Consider the following 15,493-nt stretch of genomic DNA (forward strand, 5'->3'; position numbering starts at 1 on the left):
GTGATGTTATTGCAGACACAAGTGATGCTATCAAGTGATGCACCGTGCTGTTCCTTTGGCGTGATGCTCTCGGGTGATGCTCCCAGATACTCGAATGGGACGTTTTCGGGTCAGGATCTCACCCCTCCCTCTCTGCCTTCATCAGCCGATGCTCCGCAGCGAGCCTCTCTCAGCTCTGTGCTCTCACTTCCCCTCAGTTGAGTGGAGGGCGCGGGGGTGCTAGCCCCACGGAGGCGAGGTGCAGACTGTGGCCGCGAGCTGCAGCCGGACCGAGGAAGAGCTGCGGAGAGGCGGCGGAGGGAGCGCAGCGAAGCGGGCACGAGCATCACCTCAGCCTCGCCTGGACGCCACGGAGCGGGGATTTACGGGCCCCACCTTCCCGCCATCACCAGCCACAACCTGACGTCAGCCCCGAGGGACTCCCAAGCCAATGGGTCCTCAAGGAAGCGCTAAGGTGTAATTTACAGGGAGGCGAGGGGAGGCGCTAGCAAACGGGTTCATTGAGAAAATGAAAGAGCCAGCTCAGCTGCTGCGCTTGCAGCGTGGAGCAGGCACAGCCGTTCGGGAATGATGTGCGCAAGCAGGGGACAGAAGCAAGCAGCAGGCCGAGCAGGCGTGACAGACCTCAGTCGAGAGCGCTCAGACACAGGCCAGAGGCCGCAATGGGCTCTCGTCTCCCCGAGGACTACACGGTCCGTTCACTCACAGAATCCCTGCAAGCGAGGGTGCTGGGGAGTGACGTCAACTTCATAACATTTATGTGCTGTTCCGCCTATAGAGGCGTGGGAGGTTTGTCAAGAATTAATTGCATTTTAACCACCGTATGGGCCAAAATAGCTTCAGTACACGTTGTAAAGTACATTCTCTCGCCGGAAGCCCAATTGTTAGTAAAGGTTAATTGACCCCCCCCCCCCTTCAATCGCCTCCAGTTAGTAAAGATCTGGGGTCTGATCCAAGAAACCCCGTGTGCTCGTGCGGCACTGTACACAAACCTGTCTCGTGTAGTTTCATGTTCTCATGGGCACAATAAGTTCTTACCTAAAAAAAGCCCACAAAAGAATTGATTGTCCAATTTCAAATGAACACTAGGAAAGCTGCTCCCGACGGGACCGTACTTTTATAAACGCTATTTAGGAGATTAATTCCATTTCTGACATATGATGTTTCCATATATGCTGTTCTGACATGCAACCATGTATCTACCGCGTAGATGAACCGGCTGTTCACAAGGACCTGTGTGCGGTGCATGCCTCACCTCCATTCTCTCTATGTGAACCCCCGGGAGCTGTGGCACAGGGCAGACAGAATGTACTTAAGGAAATGAGTCATGTATTTAGAAGCAACAAAACAGGTATAAGGTCAAAACACAACACACTTAAAATCCCACAACCAATTTATACAAATAGAGGCAATGTTATTAAGCAAAAGGACACCAAGCAACAAAAAGCCTATAAGGCAATCCAGACATATGTAGATTTAAGGCTAAAAGCACCAAGAAATGGTAAAGCACCAATCTATAGTCAGTGAGGTTGGCCGGGACATAGATGCAATTTCAGGTCGACCACAATGGAGCGCGGGTGGAATACACCAAGAAGATCATTCCGGGCAATGATTTTACCTTCTGACTTTTTCTCTGAAATGGAAGTTGAAAACATCCACCAACGGGATGAGGGAGCAGGCTGCACCCAACAAAGTGCACTGAAAATGGATATCCCGTGGACGAAGCCTGGTTGAAGCCGTTGGTTTTGGCAGGAAAAACTCAGAGCTGGACAAATTCACATTTTGCAGCTGTCAAAGTGCTCTCATCTGGCAGATACTTTCGACATTTTTGTCCCTTCAAAATTGCTACCTTCAGACTTAGGGCCTAATTTAGAGTTTGGCAGATGGGCTACTCCACCACAAATGTAGCAAATATCCAATCTGCCTTATTTAATATACATTATATCCTATGGCGTTTGTAATACTGCAGATAGGATATCTGTCACACTTGCTCTACAATAACCTGCCACCAAACTCTAAATCAGGCACTCAGTCTTTCATATGGGCTACAAAATCATCCAGTGGGGCAAGCCTCGCTGTTTCTTGCAAAGTCCGCTCGATATCGGAACATTTGCCATAACGTCCCGCTGATGCTCCGGAGGTCTTGGAAGTCCAAACATTTTTTACGTCCCAACCTTTTAGACTTTCTGGAGCAGCTCTTCTTGGTTACTTCTAATGCCCCCAGGATCTCAGAGACAATAATTAGGAGCTAGACCCCACTCCAGCAAAGGTCACCAGCAAGGTCCAGTCCATGTCCAGTTGCTACTGGTTAATTGGGCACTTTAGATAAAATGCCTCTCAAAGCTTGTTGTGCCCCTGTAGTAACACATGATGTCGCCCACATGACTCTGGGCATCCGTTTCTCAGTCCTGGATACAATTGCGAGCAGGTTTAGCTCTTTACAGCTCCAAAGTGGCCTCAAACAGCAAGTCCAGTCTTCTTCTTATGTTCATCCACTACAGTCCACAGAGTATTCCAAAGAGCTGAGGGTTAGGTGCTACTTTTATAGGATTTAGTAGCAAGTTGGTCGTGGAGAGGTTATTCCTGGACACTCCCTAACTAATGAGAAAAAAGTTACTGGGGAAGCTCGGCCCACCCCGGGGCAACTTTGCCCACTTTTGAACCACTTCCCATTTGCCTGACATATCCACAGTTTATTATTCTAAGGCAAATCCAAGTCAGAAGCACCTTTCTGACCTTGGAGGCTACTGCTGTTCTAGCCAGGAGCGTGTTTTGGGAAATGAGCTGTCCCCTACTCTTAACTACACTAACAGGTTCTGGAACCAAGATGGCGTCAGAAAGCCAAGGAAACAAAATGTTTCTCTTCCCCAGGCCTCCCTTTACAGCAAAATATGAAAGGGCAAGCCTCACCCTGGTGCCTTTCAAGTGAATGAAGTTCCAGAATCACCCCCAGCTGCACTTCTTGTGCTATTAGGAGTCAAACACCCTACACCCAGGTTTCCCTGCCAAAAGACCAAAACCATTATTTCTGCTATTGGAGCAGTTTTCACACATTCTTAAGGGGAAGCACTGACAGGTGGCAGCTGCTGGTAAGCTGATGGTAATTAGCCATATGGAGGCTCGCGCAAACAAAGTCCAAGTTTTAAAAAGTCACTTTTCCTAAATATATATTAAAAACCCAACATCACCACTAAATTAGATTTTTAATAAATAGTAAAATATTGTTTGAATTATTTTAGTAGCTTGTCCCAAACCAAAGATAGAAGAGTTAGGATTTTATTTTGAGCTTTAATGTTCCTCATAGGACAACTACTGCCCTTTTACAGTAAAAAAGCTTTTGGGGGCTAGTTATTATTAGGTACATGCCAAAACTAAATTATTGTATTTTAAATACTAGGCACACTACCTTGTGGGCCACATGGTCTACTTAGGGGCAACTTATTTAATATGTTAAAGTAGGGTTCTTTCCTTTTAAAAAAAAAATGTTTTGCCAAGTTTGCCTGCAGGTTTAAAAGCTGCAGGAGACGGGCCTCGCAGGTAGACCTGTAGTCGTGTTTCTTTGCTAGCCTGGTAGAAGCCCAGCATGTGCTGCAATCCATAGCTGGAATGTAACTTTTCAATGCCATTTCTGTATTTCCTGCATCATATAACCATGGCCTAACTGGGAAGTTAAATAGGCTAAATATGAGGTAGTCAATTTGACCACGTTTTAGAGGTCAGAACACACACACTGGGCATTTGACCTCAGTGCCCCAGTATATCAGAGTTAAAAAATCAGCAGCATCAATTCATGAAACATTAGGGTGACCACAGAAAAAGAGAAACTGTCTCACAGTGTGCGTTCCCAGAAACATCTCTCCATATCAAGACAATTTACATGTAGGCATGGATTCTGTTGCCAAATAGATGAAACTAAACCGTATTAAGATCAGTGGTGACAAAACTCAGGTCATATATTTAGAAAGCAGTGACCCTTTAGTCCCCACTTTAATGGTCTCCAGATTTAGGACCCTCCCCTACTCTGGTCAGTTCCGCTAAAAACCTAATGGCTTTTTTTTAAAACAAAATTATCTTTTTTACACCCAAAAAAGTCACATGGCTGCCACTTGTTTCAAACTCTAAAGATGCTTTAGATAGTGTTTTCGCTTCCTCATGCAGTCTCACCGACCTTGATAATAGGAATTCTTTCTCCTGAGGGACATCACTCTATCTCTTCCACCCCCTCCAGACTGTTCAGAGCTCTGCAGCTCAATTCATCTTGAATCTTCCCCCATGCCTCAGTTTACTCCTACCTTGAGGGCGTACTATGGCTGCCTATCCACTACTCTACCTTCAAAGCTCTCTGCATCACTCAGAGAGTAATCAACAATTCTGGTCCATTCTACCTCAGGCATAACATTTTACCTTACAATCCCTCCCACCCATCTCTGTGCCTCATCTTTGAACAAGGTGGTCATTCTGGAGATCAGATGAAGCAGACTGGAAGGACGCTCATTCTTCCTATTTACTTACTAAACACTTGGGGGCATATTTATGGGGATTTGGCACAGGGCAGCGCAGCAAGTCACCTTGCTGCCTTGTCCTGCGTCAAAGTAAAAGGGCAGGATTGCATCATATCTATGGCATACGGCGCATTTTTGCCCTTTCCCCCTGCGCTGATGCTATTTCGGTAGCCTACAGCCAACCAAGGCGCAAGGGTGCTTGCATTGCACGCAGGGTTGTTTTGTACACGAAGGGGCATCTTCCTGCACAAAAACAATCCCAGGAGGCTTTTTCATCTTTCTCCGTGTGTTGCAGAATGCAGCACACATACAAAGAGGAAAAAACAAGGAGAAATAAAGTTATTTCTCCTTGCTGCGCCTCTCCTTGGGAGTACAGTTTGGGCGCATCCTCAGGTTTGCATGGTCTTGTCAGTCTGGGGGAGCGCCGAATTCCATGGGTGTTGCTTGCATCGCAACACCCATGGAATGCCTCCCAAGGGCAGAGTAAGGGAATTTAGCGATTTGTGCTGCCTTGCCTTATTCCATATCTAAAAGGCTATTCAAAGCCACGCAAAGTGCCTTTGCATGGCCTCATAAATATGATTTGGTGGTTTGCCCTGCGGGAGCGTCCCATAAAGTGACGGCGCACAGGGCTCGTAAATATACCCCTGAACTCCCTTCCAGCACATATCAGCAATATTTTCAGCTTTAGTCTCGTCAGGAAAAAAATGAAAACATGGCTGTTCTGCATGCTTATTCCCCTACTGGTAGGCTGTGTCTGCTAGTGCCAAGGCACCCTTTGGGTAACAGCTGTGTTTGATAAGATTGCATCATCAATATCATCATAATCCATCTTCCTCCTCTGCATGTAGAATATGCTACATATGAAAACCTATTACTTCTGTATAAATGTGGGAGTAGAAGGGATTAGGGTTACATTGCCTTTTTTGTAGATATAATTGTTTATAACAAAATGAGCAAAATATTACAGTAACTAATACTAATCCACTTCTCCCCCCTCTAAACTCCAGTCCCCACCACAGCATGTATATAACACATATTAGCTCGCAGAGTACATTTCAGATCTACCAATATGAGTACCATAATCCTGGCTACTCGTCTTCTCGTTTTCGTCTCCAGATTCATCACTCATATCCAGATTTATAAGAGATGCTAATATGTGATCTCATGCTTCTACCTTTTCAATTGATCCTCTTCCTTTCTTTACTTCACTAAACAACACTGCCCTCTCATAACCCACCCACTGAACCAGCTCCTCTTTCCATTTTGCCACCCTGGGGGCCTGGGCATCTCCCAATTCATAGTTGCCTCCCACCTAGCAAGTACCAGGGCGAAGTCGATAAATCCAGTTGTGTTTTTGCGCTTGGCAGGTCTTGGAAATCCCCCAGAAGACAGACCACAGGAGCACACTCAATAGATCTCCGAGTCACCTCATTAATACAGGATACTACCACCATCGAGTATTCCACCAATAATTAACATGACCTCACCATGTGTAACATTTTTACTCCTTGTTCCCCACACCTAGGGCATGGTTGCATGGCCTTTGTTTTGATCATTTTTGTTGTTCTTGGTTCAAGTTTTCAATATGTGAATTTATAAAATCCTTATTGCCAGTACTATTTGGTCCCTACAGGCACAAAAGTGAGACATTTTGTTGCAGAGTGAGTGCTAATTATGTCTCTATTTTTTCTTTACTGCAGGGGACTTCCTCCCATAGCATCCTTTTGGTGGTGCATGTCTATTGCATAATCAAAAGTGTGGGCAGGCTGATACAAATCTGTGCAGGCATACGGAATCCACACATGACTGTTCGGACCCTCTGAGGGCACAAAAGCATGTTACCTTGCCCCTGAGGTAGTTGAAAAAATACCCAGTGCCTTCAGCAACCTATCCTGGTAAATTCATAAGCCTTGTTATGGCTAGTGCATTTCTACCTGTGCAGTGCAAATACTGCAACATATGGGAGCAGGCCTTAAGGCCTTGTAAGGCGAAGGGATGTAAATATGTAGAAACTGCCCTCATGGCGCGTAAAACCGATTCTCAGTGCTTCTTGGAGGCTTCTCCAGCAATTTTAGCAAAGTCCCCTTGCCCTCTGAGTTAATAGAAATCCACCCTTTCACATAGAAAATTAATAAAGAACAGGAAACAGCAAAGTGTTTCTGAGAAGAAGAGTAGCCAGGACATTCAAGATATCAGAAAGTAATTCTGAGAACTCAAAGACAGCACCATAATCCCATGGTTGTCGTGTTGGACTTTATCCCAGAGCCTGACGAGGAGCTCTAGTACCATTAGTCACTCAACGGATCATGCATATTTGCTACACAGCCTCAGCCCAGAGGTTGATCTGTCACAATTGCAGGACCAGGGCATTTTACCCAGCACATTCCAGATCCACATGGATCCTGAAAATATTTGGTGCAAAGTGTAGTGCCCATGCACCTGAACAAATTGGACCTAAGTCCTCCCAGACTACTGTGTCATTCAAGACATTTGTACAACTTTATATATGTGGTATGGAGGGCAGGAACTCACAGGACCAGGAAATGGATATGAGTTTGGGATACATAAACACTCGATCAGTTGTGGCCCATGGCCAGAAACCAGAATGCTTCTCGAGGATGACAATAGGATATTTATGAAGCTTGCATCTGTGAGCTCTGAGATGCCACACTACACTCCATGCTTCCATATAACTTCTCTATTATCTCAGAAAACAGACAGCCCAAGAAAGATGGGGGGTGTAGTCCTTATTTAAACAGGAAGTTACAGGTATCTTAGTTGCTGGAAGCCATCTTTGAGACTGTGGTACGGATGATCTTTCTGACCACCTAACCAGACATATACTATCAATTGAATTTATAGACACCCATGGCCTAGTATAGTGTTTGAGGATGATTTTCTTGACTTGGTCCGGTCCATATCAGGATTTAACCAGCATGTAGGAGCTGGTGAATTTAACCTATAGGCCTGCTTCTATTTTAAACACCATTTGGATTCCTCCAGTCTTAGGCAATGCTTTCTTTCTCTCACTCATGAAAAGGGTCATAAAACTCACTGGCTGCTGAGCTATGCAGAACTTCACCCAGAACTCAACAGCCATGGTCTTCCCATGACTTAATTATGTGAATATTGCCTTTCAGAGTCAAAGAGGTCAGTCATGTACCATGCTTAAGAAAAGTACAAAGATGCCACAGACAAAAAAATTCCTACACTGTCCGAACACCATTGATAATAGAATGCTTTGAAAATTAATTCTCTACTGCTAAAACATGCTATAGGGTGCATATGAGCAAGACATGTCTTAAGAAGTATGTGATGCATCCTGTCAAGGAGACCTTAGCCTGGGGAAAAGTCTGGCTTTCTTAAAGATGCTATGTGGAGGATCTACACTCAATCCCAGCACAGATTTGTTTTGCTACTGTGAAATGGCAGATATCCGGTTTGGAAGTGGATAAGCACAATGATAACCTACTCAGAAAACCATATAGAAGCTTACACATGTCCTTATTATAACAACCAAGTTGAAGGTGCCAGGAAATGACCGAGAACTAATTGAAATTATTAGAGAATTAGCTAGGTTTTAGTCTCCCACAAAGCCTAGTAAATGCAAGGCTTTCAGCAGCTACTATTCATAATTGTTTGTGGGGACAATTACGTTGGATATGTCAGATATTGTCCAAATGAGAAGGTATCTGCAATGCCTCCCATGCCTGAAACTTCCTCAGCCCGCATTCTTCATTGGTAAAAGTAACCTCAGCTGAAGTATATGGTTGTACTAAGGAATATTGACCTAAAGATATTATACACCATACATCCAGTACCCATGCTGTCCACATAAATAACCAAAATATTAAAAAACAAAAATATTGTGATTTAAATATCAAAATTAACAAATTATCAAAGTATAACATAAAAACAACCACAATATTGACTTCCTAACAATGTAACAGAAACATACAAAAATATACAAAATAAAAAATGTCAACCCTTTTAAGAGTGATTACATGCTAAACAATACATACATTTCTTACAGTAAACACATGAAAAAGTTATAATGTGCTTAGAAAAAATATATCTCACCCCCCAAAACGTACTCTGTCATATTTCACCTATATTGACTTTTCCTATTTAAGGCAAATACCAATGAAAACAATCCAAAACAAGAACCAAATATCCAATCAAATCTAAAATAATTTTGGGTAATAATTCAAAACAATCTAACAATTAGCAAACTACTATAAATTCAAGAGGCGCCAAACTATCAATATGCCTGTACCCTAAGCATAGAAGAATGAAACCTGTCATGCTGCCTGGCAAGGGAAACAGCCATTACAACAAAACTTTTTTAAGGCATGCTATTACAACACATGCCATCACAACACAATGCCATTACAACACATGTCATGACAAAGCATATGCCTTTAACACGTATGTCTTTACAACAAATAGGTTAAGTATGTATGGTTTAGGGTGGGTTGGGTTTTTTGGGTGGGAAGGGTAATTTTAGGGCTTAGAGTCGGTTTGGGTTTTTGGGTGGGAAGGGTAATTTTAGGGTTTAGGGTGGGTGTGGGTTTTTCGGTGGGCTAAGTAATTTTAGGGTTTAGGTTTTTGGGTGGGAAGGGTAATTTTCCAGTTTATGGGGGGTTAAAAAATATAGAAAAAAAATACAATATATATATATAAATGTATGTGTATAAAAACATATAAACACCTATATATATATATATATATATATATATATATATATATATATATATATATATATATATATATATATATATATATATATATATATATATATATTCCACACAAATGAAAAAAGACGCGGCACTCCTCTCGATGATTGAGATGTTGGTTTAATCTCAGATAGTAACCCTCCTACGCGTTTCGAACCGTAGTTCCTGGTCACGGTAGACTGTTACAATGGTCCCTTTTCCATTTCTTGGTTTTATACAGTTACTTCAAAGTGCCATTATTGTTGCATTGTGGGTATTATGGTTAAACAAAATGCAAAATGTTCGGAATTACCATCATTCCTTACTGAAAAGTGATACTTTTACAGAGAAAGTGGGTATTGTTACTTCAATGTCTTTCTAAGTGTATAGAATTAATTGCTGAGTGCAAAACACCTATAGTGCAAGTGGTTGATTTGTTTGTATACAGATAATGTGTCATTATAAATGGCAAGTATTTGAGGCTGAGTGCCCGTAAGTGCAGCAAGGTCTGCTGTTATGTGTGTCTGTATGGATACAAAGCAACCTGTAAATACAAATTTGTATATAGTTTCATGAGAAAATTGTTGTTATTATGTCATGTGTGTGTGATAATACAGCGAGATTATTTCCTGATACAGTTCTAGCCAGATGTTACTGTTGTTAAAAAGTTGTGGTGGAGTTGTATATAACAAAAATGGTTGATAAGGTCTATAAATGTACATAAAGTTCCTCGTCCCCATTGAGGCCCCACGGCTGTTTCGTTTTGAACCTCATTATTAGGCGCGATTCAAGTCTGCGTAATTTTTGGGTGCGATTGCCACCTCGTTCACTTGGGGGCACTGTGATCAGTCCCGAGTACTTTATGTCCAACCATGATTTTCCCACATGTAGTGACATATGTCTGGCTATTGCATATGTCGTATCTTGGTTCTGAATAGCACGCACATGTTCTAATATGCGCTTCTTGAGGGGGCACGTTGTGCTACCAATGTGCTGTTTTCCACAAAAGCATTGGAGGAGATATACTACAAAGGTGGATTCACATGTGATGGTCTCTCTTATCTGGAAGTTCTTACCAGCCGGATCATTGATGTTTTTAAGGTTTTTCCCAATCTTACAAGCTTTACAAGACAGACATTTGGTGAAGCCCTTCGATCTTGATTGTAGCCAAGTTTCAGGTTTTGTGGCTACAAAGTGACTCCGTACCAAGTGATCCGAGAGGTTGGGCGCTCTCTTGTATGATATCTGTGGATGTTCTCCTATAGACATGCCAATGTCGGGATCTTTTTGTAGTATGTTCCAATATTTGTTGAGTATTTTCCTGATCATGGGAGTTTCCTTACTGTAGGTGAGTATCAAACGTGTTTGGTTGTCTTCTGTTGATCCTTTTGCCACATTTGTTTTCTCACGGTTGGTTAATAGTTCCATTCTGCTTTTGTTCTTCATTTTCAATTCCCCTCTTGCAATATCAGCATGACTGTATCCACGTTGTAAAAATCTGGTTTTTGTTTCCTCGCATTTCTTCACCATCTCTTGCTCTTCTGAACAGTTTCTCTTCATGCGTAGTAACTCTCCGTAAGGTATGCTTTTCCTTAATGAGCGTGGATGGAAACTTTCGCCATGCAGGAGACTGTTAGTCGCTGTTTTTTTCCTGTGTACCGTTGTCTGTAAACGCCCATTTTTAATGTAGACTTTAGTGTCTAGAAAATCAATTTCCTTTGGGCTCAGGTTATATGTGAAGCTGAGTCCCACGTTGTTATTATTGAGTTCCATGAAGAAATTCTCAAATTCATTTGCAGTCCCTTTCCACAACACAAATAAATCTTCTATGAAGCGTAGCCAGAGGGCTACGTTCATCATGTGGTGGTTGTTCTCCTCTCTCCAAGCTATGTTCTTCTCCCACCAACCCATCATGAGATTCGCATAGCTAGGAGAGAAGGAAACTCCCATCGCAGTACCACAGCATTGTACATACATTTTTCTGTCAAACAGGAAGATATTATTGTTCAGACAGATAGAGATCATTTCAAGTAGCATTTCAGAATGTGCTAGTTGACTGATGGGTCTCTGCTTAAGGAAGTATTGAATTGCATGTAGGCCGTGATTGTGTTGAATTGAAGTGTATAATGATACTGCATCAATTGTTATTAAGAGATAGTTAGAGTTCCATTGGGTGTCCATAATGATGCGTAAGAAATCACCAGTGTCCTTTATATATGAGCTGAGTGTTGGTACAATGGGTGCTAGAAAGTTGTCCACATATAGAGACATGTTTTCATACAGACTCCCACAACTGGAGATTATTGGACGCCCAGGTGGTTTGTTTAGAGTCTTGTGGACCTTCGGAAGGAAATATATGGTGGGTATTATTGGATCCTCCACCATTATGAAGTTTTTTTCTTCTTCCGTTAAGAGGCCTTTGTTATGCCATTCATTGAGCCTGTCGTTCATCTCACAAATTAAGTTGTTAATCGGATTCTTTTTCAGACACTGGTAGCTCCTTGTATCAAGCAGTTGGCGCATGGCTTCTTCCATATATTGTTGCTTGTCTTGGATGACAATGTTCCCGCCCTTGTCAGCCGGTTTGATTATGATTTGGTTGTTGTTTTTGAGTTTTTGTAGGGCTGTGCGTTCTTTTTGTGTTAGATTTTCACGATTGTTGTTGTTGGGAACATTCTTGATTGATTCTAGGTCTCCAAGAACAAGTTCATAGAAGGTGTCAATCTTATTGCCCGGGTATAGAGTTGGGCAAAATTTGGACTTCTTTTTGAAATTTGTCGGTACTCGTTTGTCCGTTTTAATGTTCATTTCCACCAAAATTTGTTCGTCTGATATTTGTGTTGTTTGTGTCTCATTGGCTAATTCGTATGCAACACGCAACTGAGGTAATATATATATATATATATAATTCGCTGCTAAGGACATTTCTATACCCAGCATAATTACGAAGGATTTCAGCAACATGTGACCTATTTAGGTTTGATTGTACTACTATTCCCAGAATTCAGTTGTTTATTTGAGCAGGCAAGTGCACATAATGGAAATAAAAGAGGGAATGTTAAGTAGCCACACAGTTGCTGCCTGTTTCTTTCCGGTCCATGAGAAGGGCTCCGGCGTGAAACGCGTCGGACCTATAACAGTGGTGGATGGTTCCTTTTATAAACAGCGAACTCTTTTTTGAACATATATATATAAAACTGCACTCCTGTGCTGAACAGAAAAGCACACACATGAAGACTGTAAGCATTCAAACTCTTTAATGTCTTGGGCCTTCCTCGACCCCACATCACAGACATGCGTTCAGCTGTCTTGCAGCCTTTCTCAATCTGCCTTTCCCTCAATAGGGAGGTGCTTTTAAAACATCCCTGATTAAATAACATAAAAGAAATACTACATGTTTGGCAGTAACTCAAATGAGGCACATGAATACCAATGGCATTGCAGCGTTAAGAGTCATCATAGTTACACGAACACATTGCATAACTCATTTCGCATAAACGAGTGGCAGCAATTTTATAACACTATATTAAACAATTGATTTTAGTTACTGCTGGCAAACATCAATTAATCTTAGCATTTTAGTAAATACCGATTGGTAATGAGTTTTCACGAACTCTGATTTACTTGCAGTGTGACCCCAATGTGTCATAAACACCTACAGCCTCACTTCAATAACGACAATCTGAGCTAATACACAGCATTTTTACTACTAAAATCAGAGAAAATAAATTGTATGGAACCGTCTGTGTCCCACTCCTATTTTACCCGATAGGTGTTGTTGCCGGAAAACGGGGTGATCAGACAAATGTCATGTCTTTTAAAAGTCACATTCCAGCATAATGCTGCTAATATGCAAAAATGTCACCTCACAGTTGTGAATCCGTTTGCAGTATACATGGTGAGATTAAATCCTAGGGTTAGCACAGCGGTTAATAACCCAAGGGTCGGGGAAGGCCTTTCCACAAAAGCGATGAGAGCCCCACAGTCCTCACCATGACGATGCAGTGTCCGTGCCCAGAACCAGAAATCCTTTCTTTTGATGTGCTGAGTGCAGCCCCATGCTTAATGTAGAGATCAGGGCTCCCACATTGAATGTCTCCAGACTTCCTCGCGCTGAAACCTCCTCTCAACCTCAGCCAGTGCCGCATGTTACTCCTCTCAATTGAAGGTCTGGGGGCTCGCCAACGAGGCACTCACGTACCAAATCCTTGAAGTTTGCGATTGAAGTTTGACAGCCCAAACTCTGGTGTTGCGTGTAAAAGCGCCACCGCTACGCTTTAAAATATCCAAACTCCACTCCCGTGCTGTACAGAAGAGCACGCACACGAGGACTGTAAGTATTCAAACTCTTTAATGTCTTGGGCCTTCCTCAACCCCGCTAGTTAAAAAAACCATCACAGAGACACATTTCGGCTGTCTTGCAGTCTTTCTCAATCTGCCTTTCCCTCAATATATATATATATTTATTGTCCATACAGCAGCGCTCCTTCCCAGACCACAGACCCGAGGAAGGTGGTGCGTGCGCCGGCGAAGCTAACCGGCAGTATCAATGTCCCACAATCCGCCCCCACAGGGAATAACGCACTCTCTAGACACACCACGCCACACAGGATTGTTGCTCAAGTTGTTTTTACTGGCTCCACGAAACGCGTTTCGGCTGACCTGCAGCCTTGCTCACACATACATAGGTTTGCCGTGCACACCCATCACATATGTACAAAGACTAAACTTGAAATAAACAACAGACTACAATGCTGGTGTACGAGTATACAATCAGTTCTGCTATCTTGTAATGGTAAATACTCTGTGTATAAATGATGGCAATTATGGTGAGTAAATAATAAAAGACGTGTTTAACTACGTCATTGCCCATTAGTATATGTCAAGATTCCAAAATTGGATCAAAGAACTATATCGTCTCTAATAATAAATTTCACATCGAGATATAAAGGGGTCAAGACTGTATGCCTATGTTGTCAAGAAAGTTTCAAATTTTGACACAGTAGAATCAAAGTGACAACACTGTCTCCAGTGTGTGTGTCATGCTGTGAAAATGGAAATTGCTTGTGTAATAGGTCAAAAGTTCATAACATAAAATAAAATATATAACATACTCTCGAAACATCAATAGAAAACGATAACATCATATCATGATAATATGCAGAAACTACGTAGACAAATAAATATGTACAGCAAATGGAAACCAACTTCAAACTCATGTGGTTCCCTCCTTGTAACTATTACTGGCATAGTGCAAATTAAAATGGGAAGAGAGGCGACAGCCTGAAATACATCAATGCATCATCACTGGCAAATGACCTTGCAGCAAAAGCACTGTTAGGTCCAGGGGAAAAATCCGACCCAAGGGGGTAGTGGCCACATAGATCTACCACTTATACACAATGAAAAACAGTCTTAATATCGTATCCTCATAGTAAACAACTCTGTACACAATAAATGACCTGTTCATTATCTGGAAAGGATGAGAAGAAGAAGCCAAAAACTTTGTTGATAAACTCAATGTGTGTCCTGAGAGTGTGTTAAACCCTGTGGGGGAGGATCGTGGGATATATATATATATATATATATATATATTACCTACTGGCTGTCGCCAGTAGGTAGTTATAGTTAGGACCTATTTTCCATAGGAAATCCGCAACATTCTATTTGGAATACCGTTGGCGCCGATTGACGAATCTTTGCGAAATTTTCCAAACTTTTGGTCAGCTCCGGTCCGCTCCTATCCTGAAAATTTCACGGTGATTCATCAAGCGGGGGCCGAGAAAAAAGGGGGGTCCCAAAACGCGTTTTCCCCATGCATTTTCCCGTAGGACCTGTTGACGCAGCTACAGCCCGAACTGCTGAACGGAATTACACGAAATTTGGCAAAGAGGTCGTCCTCAGTTCAGACTCGTGCCTTTTGCTTAAATGGTGTAAATCCTTTCAGTAGTTCCTGAGAAAATTAGAGTTAAATAGATAGATATATCTGGGCGGAGCCTAACCACACATCTCATTGTGAGATCTGATTGGCTGTCAGAACTTCATCCAAGAAGTGTTGGCAGCCATCTTGGGACCAATATACATGATAGCACCTCATTAAAAAGCATTGCAGTTAATAGAAGGTTTTAAGACTTTAGTTACATTATAAATCATTTGTTGATGGTACCATACTCATTTTAGGAATTGTGGTGTGTTCTAAGGTGATTTTAACATGTGAAAAAGCCTTCTGCTGTGATATCATGAATTATGTTTGAGAGAAAACTATTTTCTCAT

Source organism: Triturus cristatus, chromosome 6 (genome assembly GCF_964204655.1).
Source record: "Triturus cristatus chromosome 6, aTriCri1.1, whole genome shotgun sequence".
NCBI classification, from domain to species: domain Eukaryota; kingdom Metazoa; phylum Chordata; class Amphibia; order Caudata; family Salamandridae; genus Triturus; species Triturus cristatus.